At 37.6% G+C, this 16,031-nt stretch overlaps 1 long non-coding RNA gene and 1 pseudogene across 1 annotated transcript; both read right to left on the reverse strand.

The window, feature by feature from the left end:
• Positions 1-2,890: 2,890 nt before the first annotated feature.
• On the reverse strand, positions 2,891-10,269 carry LOC105788847 (heat shock cognate 70 kDa protein-like; annotated as a pseudogene).
• A 4,469-nt stretch (positions 10,270-14,738) lies between these two features.
• On the reverse strand, positions 14,739-15,814 carry LOC128034830 (uncharacterized). Its single transcript, XR_008190887.1, has 2 exons — positions 15,376-15,814; positions 14,739-14,999 (listed from the first exon to the last, which is right to left on the reverse strand). It is a non-coding gene; the product is annotated as an uncharacterized LOC128034830 (long non-coding RNA).
• Positions 15,815-16,031: the final 217 nt, after the last annotated feature.

Below are 16,031 nucleotides of genomic sequence, written 5' to 3' on the forward strand. Positions count from 1 at the left end.
GTGGTTAAAGGGTCTTGTTAGCCAAAAACCTACTTATGAATAAACTGTAAAATGACCTAGAGGAAGGGACAAGTACCATTGTCGCGCGGTGCTAGGTAAAAGGTCATAGAGAAAGCTCTACATAACTTCATCTAAATCTCCAAGGATGTTATGTGATTATTATAATAAGCAAGATGATCTTCCGAGTCACCCACCCCGTTGTAAGACAACTTGGGGAATCTGAAGGTGCTAAAAAGGTTATGAGCTAAAACTGATGGGGCTAAAGGTTCATTGGTATAACTCTAGGAAGCTTCATCAAACTTAGCAACCTTGGATGTTTGTAATAACCCCAACCGAAGGGTTGTTATCTACTCCTCTATAGAGGGTGTTTTGTTATGGACACTTTGGTCTGGTTTGTTAATATGTTGAGCTTCTTCCAAAATCTCATTAACACTGCCATCCTTTTGATTTTTACGGACACTTGATTACGTAAAATCTTTCGAATGAAGGGGATCATGCAAGTTGTTCTCTTTGAAAGTGTTCTTGGTTGTGCGAAGCTCTGCAATCAACTGCTTATTTCAGGCATTTTGCAAATCCAACAGAGTGGGCACTCATGTTGCTCCTATAATTGGTGTTGTTGAGCTAAGAGTTACTTTTGCATAAGACACATTTTTCACTTGCATCTCATTAACAATAGTGGGTTGAGACTAGAGAGTTGCCAGATTGGAAAAAATCTGGTGCAGGATTTAATCTTTGGAGTTTAACACAAAAGTACCATGCGAGATCTGAGTGCCTAGAGTAGTTGGTGGCATAACTATGGCTGTAGTAGAGTTAGTTAAAGGAGTGCAAAGAGGGATATTGAAGGAGGCCACAAGTTGAGTAAAAACCTCAAGAGGAGTAATAATAGGGTTGTTCATCATTTGAGTGCTAGGAGAAAGGTTTTGGTTCGAAGGAAGCTTGGTGTTGGCAGGATCTTTGCCATTCCCTGGAAAGGAATTAGCAGGGTTGGCGGGGTTAGAGAAGTTGATAGTTGTATCTTCCTAGGTCTGAGACATTGTCCAATCCACGTTCACCGCACCAATTGTTGGTATAAGGCACAACAACAAAGGAGATAATAGTGAATTAGTAAAGGCTGGTTCACCTAGAGAGGCGGAGAGCCAAACAAAAGTAAAAGGATAGGATGACTGATAGCAATAGTGGAAAGATTTGCTCAAAGTATCTTTAGGGTTTTAAAAGGTCGATCCCTTCTTCATCGTTGTAAAGGTATTTATAAGTAATGTCCTCTTGTCCACAAGTATGACGTGGCAGGATAAATACTCAGTCCCACAAAATACGTAAAGTATATTCATAGGCATGAAGGGCGTGCACTGTGGGGCTCATTTTGTTATGTAACGAGTTAGTTACACCTAAACAGGCTCCTCATTGTATTGAGAATGTGTTCACACTTAAAAGCGAATGGTCTTGATAATGGCATGGTGCTAGCCATTACCCAAGTTTGAATGAGTGGCCTACCAAGATATTGTCTCAAGTGGAGTTAGAGAGGAAATCAATGTCTTCCGCCATGTTGACATGTAACGAATGGGAACAGACTTGAAAACATTATCTATATTTATTCTTGAACTTTCATCCCAATCAATTTTCCTATCCACCTCTTAAAAGTGATAGAAACATTTAAAAATAAAATCAAGCTACAACGACAAACTTAAAAACTAAACTAAATGGTAGTAAGAGAGGCAGAATCAAAATGCCAAATCCGTCTCCATATTGATAGAGGTAATGCACCATGTGGATGGAAACCTTTACAAAAGAATATGGCAACAAATTAGGTGATTGACTACTCAAGCATTGCCCATTTATTTCCTTCTATGTCTTCCTAACTACCGAATCCTACTATTTTTGTTTTAACCATGTCTTAAAGAATATATATATATATTTAGCTACCAAATGGATGCATTTAAAGCAGCCATTTGTCTCTAAATTAATCGATGATACGATAAAATATTTGTAAAATAATAATTTTTTAAATAGAGTGTAAAATGAAAACAACACATCCAAATAATTAATTTATTAAAAATATGATAATTCACAAACATAATCATCATTTTTATGACCCTTAAGCAATAAACATGGAATTGGCAAACATACAATCCCATTTCATTAGAGCAATAAAGTAAAAACACAATTCTTACAAGCCACAATGATGGGACAAAAGAAGCACAAACAATGGCAAACAAACGACAAACTTTCTGAAGACACGAGCAAGCTAAAACAATTCAAAACAAAGGTTATAGCAAAGCAATAAAAAAAAAAGCACACTGTGAAAAGATATATCTTATGATCCAAATTGACTGAACATATATAACATTAAAAAATCATTAAAGCAAAGAATAAATTTGAATTGAAGTAACCAATTTCACCTCCTTCAATTACTAATCTCTTTCTTTTCCTTTTGAAGATAAATGTCACTAAAATTCAAGATGCAGATGATGATATTGTTCACGATTTAAAGAAGCTCGATTGAGATTTCAGAATGTTTGAAATAAAAATCCTAAAATAATTAAAGACAATTCCGTAATTTTCAGTTTAAAATCACAACTCACAAGAAGAGCCCTAGTCATTCTAATTAACCCCTCAAAACTCATGATTTCTCTCTTTAGAATTTATCTGAATGACTAAAAATAAATTACAGAAAACAGTGAGAAGAAATATGAAATATCTAACGAAAAAGAAAAAGGACAATTCAAAGTGGCAAGATAAGTCGCTTCTATATAATAGTAATAGTTCGGTGCATCAGCTGCTGATCCACTGAAAGAATTAAAACCATTATTACACTCACAAATCTAGCTTTAAAAAAGTTAAAGGAAAGGCATAACACGAGAAACCTATGAAACCTTAAAAAACCATCTCCACCTTAATCAACTTTCTCAATCTTGGGTCATGCACCGCTTCGACCGGTGGCTGGAGCATCCTCATCTATAGATCCACCGCCCATATCTCCACTAGCTCCCTGATACATCTTAGTAATAATAGGGTTACAAATGTCTTCTAGCTCCTACATTTTGTCCTCGAACTCATCCGCCTCAGTCAATTGGTTCCCGTCAAGCCATTGGATAGCTTCCTCAACTGCATCTTCGATTTTCTTCTTATCAGCAGCAGAAAGCTTGGAACTGGTCTTGTCATCCTTGATGGTGTTCCTCATGTTATAAGTATAATTTTCATGTGCAATCTTGGCTTCAACTTTCTTTTCGTGTTCTTCATGTTCTGACTTGTATTTCTTCATTTCTTGCACCATTTTTTCGATCTCTTCCTTTGATAATTTGCCTTTGTCGTTGGTAATGGTGATCTTGTTCTTTTGACCAGTCGTTTTATCCTCAGTGGAGATATTTAAAATCCCATTGGCATCAATGTCGAAACAGACATTGATTTGTGGGACACCACGATGAGCTGGTGGAATCCCAGAAAGCTCAAATTTCCCAAGCAAGTTGTTGTCCCTGGTTCTTACTCTTTCACCTTCGTAAACCTGAATCAAAACACCAGGTTGATTATCGGAGTAAGTGGAGAAAACTTGTTCCTTTTTTTTTGGATTGCTATATTCCTTGGAATTAACAGTCATGACTCCACCGGCGATTTCCAAGCCAAGTGAAATTAGGGTGACATCCAAAAACAGCAAATCTTGAACATTTTCATTGCCTTCACCGCTCAAAATGGCAGCTTGAACAACAGTAACGTAGGCGAAGACCTCATCGGGGTTAATGCTCTTGCAAAGTTCTTTCTCGTTGAAAAAGTCTTGCAACAATTGCTGAACTTTGGGAATTCTAGTAGACCCACCAACGAGAACCACATCATGGACGATACTTTTATCCATCTTAGTATCCCTCAAACATTTCTCCACTAGCTCCATGCATTTTCTGAACAGATCCATATTCAATTTATCAAATTGAGCTCGGGTTATCGACATGTAAAAATCGATCCCTTAATACAACGAATCAATCTTGATAGTTGCTTGAGCGGTAGAAGACAATGTCCTCTTAACTCTTTCGCAAGCTGTTTTCAACCTCCTCAAAGCTCTGGGGTTACCGCTAATGTCCTTTTTGTTTTCCCTCTTGCACTCCTACACGAAATGATTCACCATTCTATTATCAAAATCTTCACCTCCCAAATGGGTATCCCCCGCTGTAGCCTTCACTTCGAAGATCCCTTCTTCGATTTTTTACAATGAGACATCGAAGGTGCCTCCATCAAGATAAAAAATAAACACGTTCTTTTCACCAAAACTTCTCGCCTTCTTGTCTAGCCCGTTGTTAGGAATAATAGTAGTTACTGTTAGTTGACAGTTAGAATTGTTAGTAGTTTCTGTTACAGTAGGTTAGTTAGTTATTATCCCCTGCATGTATTAAATACGTGATTGTACTTTCTAAGTGAATAAGATTGATTTCCATTTGGGAAAACTGTGGCGAAAAGAGAATATTAACATGGTATCAAGAGCCAAAATTTTTTCACTGTAAGATTTCTTGTGTTTTCAAATTTTTTTCTTTTTCATGGCGACGAAGCCAGTTCCTAGAATAGAGACTCCACGGTGTTCAACCGGTTTTGGAGAAGGGTTTCATTCGCAGAATCTTGGTAGTGGTGGTTCGTCGACAGTTTATTACTTTGCTAAACATGATACAGTCAAATTGGCTGAACATAATTTTTTGCTATTGAAACATCAAATGTTATTAATTCTTGAAGGATACGGACTTGAAGGCTTTGTGTTGGGGACAGTTTCAGCTCCTCCAGCAGTTCTTGTAGGAGTTGTTGGCTAGATGTTGGACAATCCTGCTTTTCTTGCTTATAAAAAGTAAAACAAATTTTTAGCTTCTTGGCTTCTCTCGACAGTCACTGATGAAATCTTAGTTCATCTCACAGCAGAAAAAATGAGTTTTGATGTTTGGACTACGATTGAAAAGCGGGTTGGAACCTCGTCAAATATTAAGATGGTGAGTTTACGTCATGCTTTGTATTATATCAAGAAAGCTAATTTAACCATTAAAGAGTACTTGGCCAAGGTCAAGAAGTTGAGTGATAGCCTAACAGCAGTTGGAAGTGAGGTAACGGAAAAAGAACAAATAAGTGTTGTTTTATCTGGTCTTCCTATGGAGTATGAGTCAGTTCAAGTGTTTGCCTCTGTGACTCCAATCTCTTTGGATTTACTCACTGATATGCTTCTTGATTGTGAGACTAGACACTTAGAGTTGTTGACAGAAACTTCTTTGCAAGCAAATTTGGTAACTAAGTTTCAAGGTAACTCCGGAGGAGGAACCAAGTCAACTTATTCTCAGACTTCTAAACAAGGAGATACTGGTTCTGGTCGAGGATGGTCTCGTGGGAGAACTAGAGGTGCTGGTCGAGGATGGTCTCGGTCCAGACCACAATGTCAATTGTGTGGAAAAATGGGACATGTGGTTCAGAATTACTACTATCGGTTCGATAAGAATTTCTCTGGTTAACATTCATCAGTCTCGGTACTTCACTTATTCTACAACAGTCTGCTCATCTATGGGTTCGTGCACGGGGTCGTGTTCACAATCACCACCCTCACAAACCACACTTCACTCTGATCAAACCTGGTATCTGGATTCGGGTGCGACAAATCATATTACGCCTGAAAGGTCAACTCTCGTGAATGCCTCTCCTTATACAGGTACTGGTCGTGTTCCCATGGGGAACGGTAAGCCTGTCTCTATTGATCATGTAGGATCCTCTAGTATTTTAACTGGCTCCAGGCTTCTACATCTTCAGAATGTATTGCATGTACCCACAGTTTGCAAGAACTTGATGTCTGTAGGCCAATTTGTAAAAGACAATGGGGTTTATTTTGAGTTTCACCCTTTTCTCTGTTTTGTGAAGGACATTCAGACAGGGATGATTCTTCTCGAGGCCCACATGCATGAGGGTCTTTATCGGTTTCAATTTTCCAAGTCTGCTACCAGTTCTGCTCACCTTCTCTCAAAGCGTAGTTCCTGTTTGCTCAACAATATTCAACTCCTGCCGACTGCCTTATGGCATAATCGACTTGGACATCCATATTCCAAAGCGTTGTCTCATGTACTGAAGTTATGTAATGTTTGTTTTGATCAGAATAGCTTACCTAGTCTGTGTAATTCTTGTCAACTAGGCAAAGCTCACAAACTTCATTTTTCTTCTTCCAAGACTGTGTACTCATTTCCTTTTGAGTTAGTGGTCTCGGATGTATGGGGACCAGCTTGTATGGCCTCAAATGGTTTTTGTTACTACGTGTCTTTTGTTGATATGTATAGCAGATACACTTGGATTTACTTTCTTAAGAACAAGTATGATGTGGTTCGATGTTTTCTTGATTTTCATCAAATGGTCAAAGTGCAATTTAGGAGTTCTGTCAAAATGTTACAAACGGACTGGGGGGAGAGTATCGTAGTCTGACAAAGGAACTCTCTCGCTTGGGTGTCCTACATAGATTCACCTGTCCGTACACTTCAGAGCAAAATGGAATTGCTGAGCGGAAGCATCGACAAGTTGTAGACATGGGGCTGTCACTCCTAGCTCAGTCTGGTATTCCTTTGAATTTCTGGTATTTTGCTTTTGCACATGCTACTCATTTGACAAATAGACTACCTACTTCTGTGCTTCATAATGTAAGTCCTTATGAAAAACTTCACAAACACAAACCAAGTTATGACCTGCTTCGGGTGTTTGGTTGTGTGTGTTTTCCTGACTTAAGGGTTTTTCACAAGCACAAGCTACAGTTCAGATCACAACTATGTGTGTTCCTTGGCAGTGCTCTTAATACAAAGGGTTATAGGTGTTTAGCTGCTGATGGCCGGGTTTACCTCTCTCGTCATGTCCGATTTGATGAAACATTCTTCCCTTTTCAACATGGTTTTTGTTCTCGATCTCAAGTGACTTCTACACGAAACTTACTTCGCCAAACCATACTTCCAGTAGTTGTCGACCAGTTTGCTTCTGAGAACTCTCATGGTCAATCTCATGTAGGCTCCGATCGGATGACTTCTGAAAACTCCCATCATGGAGCTTCATCTGTCAACTCTCATTGCATTTCTCCTGTGGCTTTCGAACCACCAACTGATGAGTCTCCTTCAAATGATCAATCTGAGAACAGTATGGTGGTTCCTCAGAATATGAATGTCCATCCCATGCAAACTCGTGCCAAAAGCGGGATTTTTAAGTCGAAAGTTTTTGCTTCATGTTTAGAGGAAAAGAAATCGTTGACCATAGTTGAGGCTTTTTAGAGTCCTGCTTGGACGAAAGCTGCTCAGGATGAGTATCGAGCCATACTGGCAAACCATACATGGGATCTTATGCCGTTACCAGCTGGTCATAAAGCAGTTGGCTGCAAATGGATTTTCAAGCTTAAAAGACATGCTGATGGGTCTGTTGCGAGGTATAAAGGTCGACCTGTGGTTAAGGGGTACTTGCAAGAAGATGGAATTGATTTCCAAGAAACGTTCAGCCCTGTGGTTAAGCCCACTACCATAAGAGTGGTTCTTGCGTTGGCAGTCTCTTTCAACTGGTCACTTCGACAAGTTGATATCAATAATGCGTTCTTGAATGGAGATCTCCGTGAAGAGATTTACATGTTGCAGCCTCCAGGATTTGAACAGCAATGCACTACTGGACAACAGCTAGTGTGTCGACTTCGAAAGGCCCTTTATGGTCTCAAACAGGCACCGAGGGCTTGGTTTCACAAGTTGTGAGAGTTCTTGGTCACTCTACAGTTTAAAGCATCCAAAGCTAACAATTCTTTGTTTATTCTTCAGTCGGGCTCTCGGTTGATTTACGTGTTGGTTTACGTTAATGATATTATCATCACAGGGAATGATGCTACGTTCATAAACGAGTTTGTTACACAGGTAAATGAGAAGTTTTCCCTGAAAGACCTAGGAAAGCTGCATTATTTCTTAGGCACCGGAGTGAGTTATACTGCTCAAGGGGTGTTTCTTACTCAGAAAAAGTATATTGCTGATTTTCTTCAGAAAGCTTCTATGGATAAGGCAAATGGTTTACCAACACCTATGGTCACCACGAGCCGATTGTCAGCCTATGACGGAAGTCCTGTTGAGGATGGGCATCAATACAAGAGTATTACTGGTGCTCTCCAATACGTTGTCATCACTAGACCAGACATAGCATATTCGATGAATAAGGTTTGTCAGTTTATGCACAAACCTTTGGATCTACACTTCAAGGCAGTAAAGAGAATTCTAAGGTATTTACAAGGGACTTTGGATTATGGGTTGAAGTTCACCCGAACGTCGGCATTTCAGTTCCAACAAAGGCCGTGATATGGTGCGATAGCTCAGCACCTGTAGCCGTTGCAGGAAATCCAGTCATGCACTCTAAGTTTAAGCATGTCAAAATGGATTTGTTCTTCGTCAGAGAGAAAGTTGCAGATGGAGTGCTTCATATAGGACATATATTTGGGTCTGACCAGATTGCAAATATACTGACAAAACCTCTGTCGGTAGGAATGTTCTCTAGGTTTCACGATCGTCTTTGTGTTGTTAGTACAAGTGGGAAAAATCCTCAATGGAGAGGAAAGATGATGTGTACGGGGCATGTTAGGAATAATAGTAGTTACTGTTAGTTGACAGTTAGAATTGTTAGTAGTTTCTGTTACAGTAGGCTAGTCAGTTATTATCTCCTGCATGTATTAAATACGTGATTGTACTTTCTGAATGAATAAGATTGATTTCCATTTGGGAAAACTGTGGTGAAAAGAGAATATTAACACCCGTAAGCAATAACTACAGTTATCGGCTCGTTGATGATACGCATGACGTTGAGCCCGACAATGATGCCAGCATCTTTCATAGCTTGGCGCTGGGAGTCATTGAAGTAAGTCGGCACCGTGACGACAACATTTTTTATGGAGGAACTAAGATAGGCCTCCGTGATTTCTCTCATCTTCGTGAGAACCATGGAGGAGGTCTCTTCGGCTGCGAATTGCTTCTCTTCGCCTTTGTAGTTGACAATGATTATGGGTTTGTCTTTGGAGCCAGGAATAACCTTGAACGGCCACAATTTCATGTCGCTTTGGACAGAAGGGTCGCTGAATCTTCTACCGATCAAACGCTTAGCATCTAGAACATAAAATAGCAAAACAACAATCATATATAAGCATAAAATTCCCGCCAAATCATAAGCTGTTATTTGTAGGAATAATTTAACCCTAAAACCATATAATAACAAATCAACATAGAGATTTTAAAATTTAAGCATAAAATACCAGCTTTATTTTCGTTATAAAACTTGAAATTCAAAATCCTCACAAGATATTCGAGTACAATTTTAGGAGGGAAAAACTTAAATTCACTACACTACACTACACTACACTCACGAATCCAATTTATTTATTTTTATTTAAATAGACTTTTAATATTTTGTTATTAAATTATTTTATTGAAAAATGCTCACAGAATTAACTCGAAATGAAGTTTTATATAGTTTGTATGATTATAAATCATGTAAATAATCCTAAACAAACAAAGCTCAAAATTAAAAAAAAAAAAATAGAATCAATCTCAGAATATAAATAATAATAATAAGTCGCTTGGTTCACAAACTAGTGTCCGAATCAATAAGTGAAAACCTCAGACTCTTGTTCATTATTCAGAGTAAATGATGACTTTTTTCTCTTAGCAAATAATTTTAGAGCTCTGTATGCAATAAATGAATAAATTTGAGCAAAAACCATATCTGACGAAGCAATTCAGAGTCTACTTCAAAGAAGGCTAAGGACGTATCGAAACATTGTTGACAGGATTCATGGAGACCCGATTCTTCGATGCATCGCAGATCAAACGCTCGGTATCCGTAAAAGCCACGTAAGATAGCGTCGTTCTGTTTCCCTAATCATTCGCTATGATCTCCACACAGTCATGCTGCCAAACACCGACGCACGAGTAGGTCGTGCCGAGATCAATCACGATCGCTGGTCCTTCGCCTTTGCTCGCCATAGCAACTTCAAACAAAACTTAAAACAACTATAAAAACCTCTGAAACTCGAAAGAATTTAAGAGAGAAACTTGAAATTTTTGAACTTTGGAAGTAATTTTGATTCAGTTCGATGAGAGCAAAGGATGAAAAGAAGAGGTGGTTTATAAAGGAAAATTTATTTCCAGAATGTTCTGAGTTTGTAGATCGTGTATTTTCGGCCGTTGGATCAAAATTGCCATATGCCTAAAAGAAATGTTTATTTTTTATTTTTTATCCTCCCTCCCCTTCTTGAGGTGTCAACCTTTGTCTAGTGAGTTATGGAGCTTTCAGATTTGAAATGTACTGCATGCTCGTTTGAAAAGAAACGTACTAATTTTTGGGGGGGGGTACATTTTGGCTGGTAAGGGCGTCTTATGTTATTCGCTATTGGGGATTCACTATTCCTAATTAGTTGTTTGGTTTGGTCTCAATTTTGGAAAGAAAAAAAAAAAGAGCCCCTGAGTAGTGACAAGTAGAGATAAGATAATTGGGAGATGATCAAATCATGAAATCTAAGAGTAGATTTTCCACTTTCATATTTTTCATGTTTAGAGGTAAATGAAATCGAATTCAGATCATACTTTAAAAAGTTTCTAAATATTGTTTACAAATTCAAAAAAATTATCATTACTAATAATATGTATAAATAATTAAAAGTATATTATTTAAAAATTAATTTATATTTTATAATCTATATAAAATTAAAAGTTTTAAAAACTTTTAAATTAACAAGAATATCATTTGTTCTTCATTATATTACTAAAACGGCATTAAAATAATAATGTATTACTATTATTATGTGATAATAAAAATATCAATTAAATATTAATTAATATGATATTATATTAATGTTAAATTAATTAATTTGGTCAAATAATAAGTTTTTTGGTCTGCTAGGGTTTGGCACGTTGATTTTATCCTTTCGTTATTGTGATTTTTCCTTCTTAGATCTTTTTTTTTTTTAACATTCGCAATAGCGCTGATTGGGGTTTGATAACACGAATTGGGTAAAGAACAATTAAACTCTTCTCTCACGATTTTTCTAATTGGGTATTGAGGGAATTAACGGCGACGCAACCTAGGATTTTGGGAGTTATTAATTTCCTCAAAAGATCTTTGACACTAAGGTATTTTAATGGAGGCAGATCTTGAAAACCTCAATTTAGAGGATGAGGAGGAGGAACTAATACTGTGTACAAGGAACAAGATTACAATAGAGAATGGGCATCAATTTGCTTAGTGGGAAAAGCTCTAACAGACTGCATTACCCACTTCTCAGCCTTCAAAAGAACATTGGCTAACTTCTGGCATCCACCAGGAGGAGTGGTTATCTCAGATCTAAGGGACAAATGATATCTTTTCAAATTCTTCTACGAGGTTGATATCAAAAGAGCCATTGATGGCATTCCGTGGTCTTCCAATAGACATATTATAATTTTTCATCTCTTAGAGACGGGAGAAGATCCTAAGCAAATTCCTCTCTACCACACGTATTTCTGGATTCAAGTCCACAACTTGCCTTATGGTATAATTTTCGAGGACTTAGCAAGACAATTGAGAGATTTTGTAGGGAAATTATCCAATATGATGCTACATTAATATCAAGAGGGGAGCGAAGGTACTTCTGATTCCGGGTAAAAATAGATGTGAGATTTCCGCTGAGAGGAAAAAGAAATTAATTTTGGAGTAAGGGCAAGAAGGGTACGCATACTTCCAATATGAAAGGCTTACATTGTTTTGCTTCCTCTGTGGAAAATTAGGGCACGGGGAGGGTTTTTACCCTATTAGGAAAACCATTAGAATCAAAGAGGTTGTTTTTAGCTAAAAGTCATCACTTCGAGCACCCTTGAGGGGTTGAGATGTTTACTAGCAGTAAATGGTTTAGGGAAGAATCACTGTAAGGTCTTCAAATAAGTAGGAACCTCACTAGAATGGAGCTAGATCTTAAAACCCAAGGGAACTCAATTGATGAAGAAGACATTAATATGGGGGAACGAAGGACCAGTAGGACTCAATGATGGAAAACGCTCCAGTCGTAATCCACGAAGGAAAAAAAAGCAAAGAACAAGGAAGGGAGATGTTGGCATTAAAGAAAACTCGAGTGTACTAACTCAACAAATTGAGAGATCGGCGGTCACTAGTAAGCGTGCTGACTGGACGCAATGAAAATATTAAGCTAGAACGTTCGTGGATTGGGGTATCCACGAGCGATTAATCGCATTCGAAACAAGGTAAGGCATGTTCAACCTTAGATTTTGTTTCTAATGGAAACAAAATTGAAGGTGAAAAGAATGGAAAAAGTTCGTGAAAAGTGTGGGTTCACTAATGGAATAGAGGTAGGAGCAAACGGATCAGAAGGTGGACTGTCGGTTGGATGGAAAGGGGAGTATACGGTTCAGTTGAGAAGCTTTTTAACAAATCATATTAATATGGAAATTCTTGAAAAAGAAGGTATGAAGGCTTAGAGACTCACTAGTTTTTATGGTACACCATAGAAACACAATTGAAGAGGGACTTGGTCCCTTCTACGAAATTTAGGGAATGATCACAGACTTTTATAGTTAGTCATAGGAGATTTCAATGAAATCATGTTTTCTTTTGAAAAAAGAGGGCGATTGAGGAATGGTAGAAGTATGGCCTAATTCAGAGAGGTGTTGAAGATTTGTAATCTTAATGATCTAAGCTTTTCAGGAAGATGGTACACATGGGAATGAGGAAGGATACCAAAGAACAATGTTCGCGAAATACTTGATAGAGGGGTGGTAAATGAAGATGGTCGAATGGAGAATAGGCTGTTGAAGAAGAAGTTAAAGTAAAGTTGGCGACAGATTACTTTAAGGAGTTGTTTTCAGCATCAAATACTTGGAACTCTGAAAGTGCATTATCAAGAATCAACAAATGCATCCAAGAAGATATGAACCAAACGCTTACTACAGAATTCAGTATTGATGAAGTTACGACAGTAGTAAAAAGCATGGTCCCCTTAAAAGTATCAGGACCTGATGGATTTCCTGCACTCTTCTACTAAAAATATTGGCACATTGTAGGAGATGAGATCTCTAGGTATTGTTTGAATGTTTTAAACAGAAAATTAGAACTAGGGGAGATTAATAGCACAAGCATAGTCCTTATCCCGAAAGTTGATAACCCAGACTGCATGACTCAATTCAGACCAATTAGCCTGTGTAATGTTCTATACAAAATCATCTCTAAAGCAATGGTTAACAGGTTTATATCAGTTTTGGAAATTTGCATTGACGAAGCACAAGCGACATTTGTGCCTGGCAGGCAGATTATAGATAATGCTCTAATTGCATATGAAATTTTGCAAACCCTGAATCAAAAGAAAAGAAGAACACGTGGACATTTTGCACTTAAATTAGACATGAACAAAGCATATGACAGAGTTGAATGGAGCTTTATAGAACAAGTAATAATGAAGATGGGTTTTTGCGAAGAATGGTTAACTTTGGTTATGCAGTGTGTTCAAACAGTGGAATACACGGTTTTATTGAATGAGAAGCAAGGAGAAAAGTTTAAACCATTACGGGGATTGAGACAGGACGATCCACTAAGCCCTTATCTATTCTTATTCTGTGCAGAAGGTTTTACGTCGCTGTTGAGATTAGCAAAGAATGAAGGACTTATCAAAGGTATACGAGTAAGGAGAAGTAACGTATCCATTTCCCACTTATTCTTCGCAGATGATAGCATTTTATTTGGAGAAGCAAGTATGGAAGAGACAAACGCTTTAAAGGAAATTATCAAGGAATATGAAGGGGTATCAGGTCAGCTAATTAATTTTGACAAATCTTTAATCTTTTTTAGCAGTAATGAGCAGAATTGCATTAAACGGGCGGAATTTGATTAAATACCAAATAAGAACGTCCCTTGGTGTTAGAATTTCAAGCAACCCAGAAAAGTATTTAGGACTTCCAACAATGGTAGGAAGACAACAAAAAAGTGCTTGCAAGTTTTAAAGAGAGATTCTCGAAATGTATTGAAAATTGGAGTGTTAAATAATTATTAATTGAGGGAAAGAAGTTTTTATTAAATCCGTGTTACAAGTCATACCAGTTTATACGATGCAATGTTTTTTTATTATCGACCACTCTTTGTCGGGAGTTAGAAAATACTATTAGCAGATTCTAGTAGAGAAACTCCAAAATTGGGAAAGGGATCCATTGGTACGAGTAGAAAATAATGTGCAAGCCAAGATCACAAGGAGACTTAGGCTTTAGAGATTTATTAAAATTTAATATTGCGTTACTTGCAAAACAGGGTTGGAAATTAATTATGCAGCCGGATTGTTTGTTAGCTCGAGTTACGAAAGCCAAGTATAATTATAACTTTTTGAGCGCAAAATTAGGATCTCACCCTTCTTTTACTTGGAGAAGCATATGGAGTGCGAGAGGGCTTCGTGAAGCAGGGCTGGGATGGAGAGTAGGGGATGGAAGTACAACTAATATATGGAACAATACTAGGCTACCAAGACCTGGACAAGGAAGAATGGTGGATCAAGACATTAACATTAAATACACGATGGTAGTAGATTTAATTTATTTAGGTCAGTGTACCTAGAAAGCTGATATTTTGCGAAAAATCTTTGATGATGAACAAATCAACCAAACCCTTACCATCCCAATTGTTGGTGCTGGTCTTGAGGACATTAGAATATGGAGAGGAGACAATACAAATGTTTATTCCGCTAAAAGCGGTTATAAATGGTTACTTTCAGACCCCACAGATCAAAGGGAAGACTCAACACAAACGATAAATCAAAAGAAATCTTACAACAGATTATGGAACCTGAAGGTGGCAAGCAAAATAAAAATTACAATTTAGCGATTAATACACAACTATATCCCTACTCTAAGCAATTTCTAATCTAGAAAGCTGTCAGTGGTGGACATTTGCACCTTTTGCAAATCTGAGAAGGAACCGATTAGCCACATCTTTTAGGAATGCACAACAGCCAGAGATACTTTGCAAGGGCTCGGGATTGATGGCTTAATCAGTCCCCAAGGACAATAATGGAAAATTTGGTTAGCTAATTTATTTAACTGCATGAATGAAGAGCAATGTACAAGACTCCCAATTACTCTATGGGCAATATGGAACCAAAGGAACAAAACTTATCATCAAGGGGAACGACAAAAAATTGCTAGACTAACCTCTTTTATCAAGGCATACCAAACAAAACGCATTCTATTAGATTCAAGCACATCTAGTAAATTGAACCAACAAAATGCAACATGGCTACCACCAAGATCAAACGAAGTAAAAGGAAACTTTGATGCAGCGTATAATAAAACATTGCAGGACTCTGTAACAAGGATTATTTTTCATGATTATGAGGGATTTATTCTTGCAACATGCACTTACCAGAGTCATTTTGTAGCCGATGCAATAGAGGGGGACTCATTTACCGTCATAAAAAAATCCAGTCAAAATCTGAGGATAAGTCCAGCATTGCAGCGATCGTACAAGAAATAAAAAAAAAGGGCATAAAGATTTGAACTATTTACTTGCTATTTTGTCGGAAGGAAGGCAAACCACTTGACGCATGCTCTGGCTGAGAAAGGGAAATAGTGGATGGAACCAAGGGTTTGGATTGAGAAACCCCCTCCAAAAGCCACAATAGCAGCCAACGAAGATAGAAGACGTTTAATCGGTAGAGGAAATGTGTTGGAAGATCAAAGATCATAACTTTCGACAGTTTCCTTTTCACAGAATGTTCCATTGAGGGCCTAACTAGTACAGACTTAAAACATGATGGACAACAATGGAAGTGGATGGATGGATGAGTTGCTTGACTGTTGAAACGTCACTTGGGAAGAGGCCATGGGATTACTCCTTTAAGTAGTCTCTTTAATTTAGTTTTTCTTTTCTTGGGCCACCCACCGATTAATGGTGAGGGGACACATGGCATTCATGCACATTTGATTCATTTTCCCTTAGTAATGGCAACCACCATTTAAAAAATTCTACTTAAAAAATAACATAATATATTATTAATTAATAAATTTATAAATTTATAA

Source organism: Gossypium raimondii, chromosome 2 (genome assembly GCF_025698545.1).
Source record: "Gossypium raimondii isolate GPD5lz chromosome 2, ASM2569854v1, whole genome shotgun sequence".
Lineage (NCBI taxonomy): Eukaryota > Viridiplantae > Streptophyta > Magnoliopsida > Malvales > Malvaceae > Gossypium > Gossypium raimondii.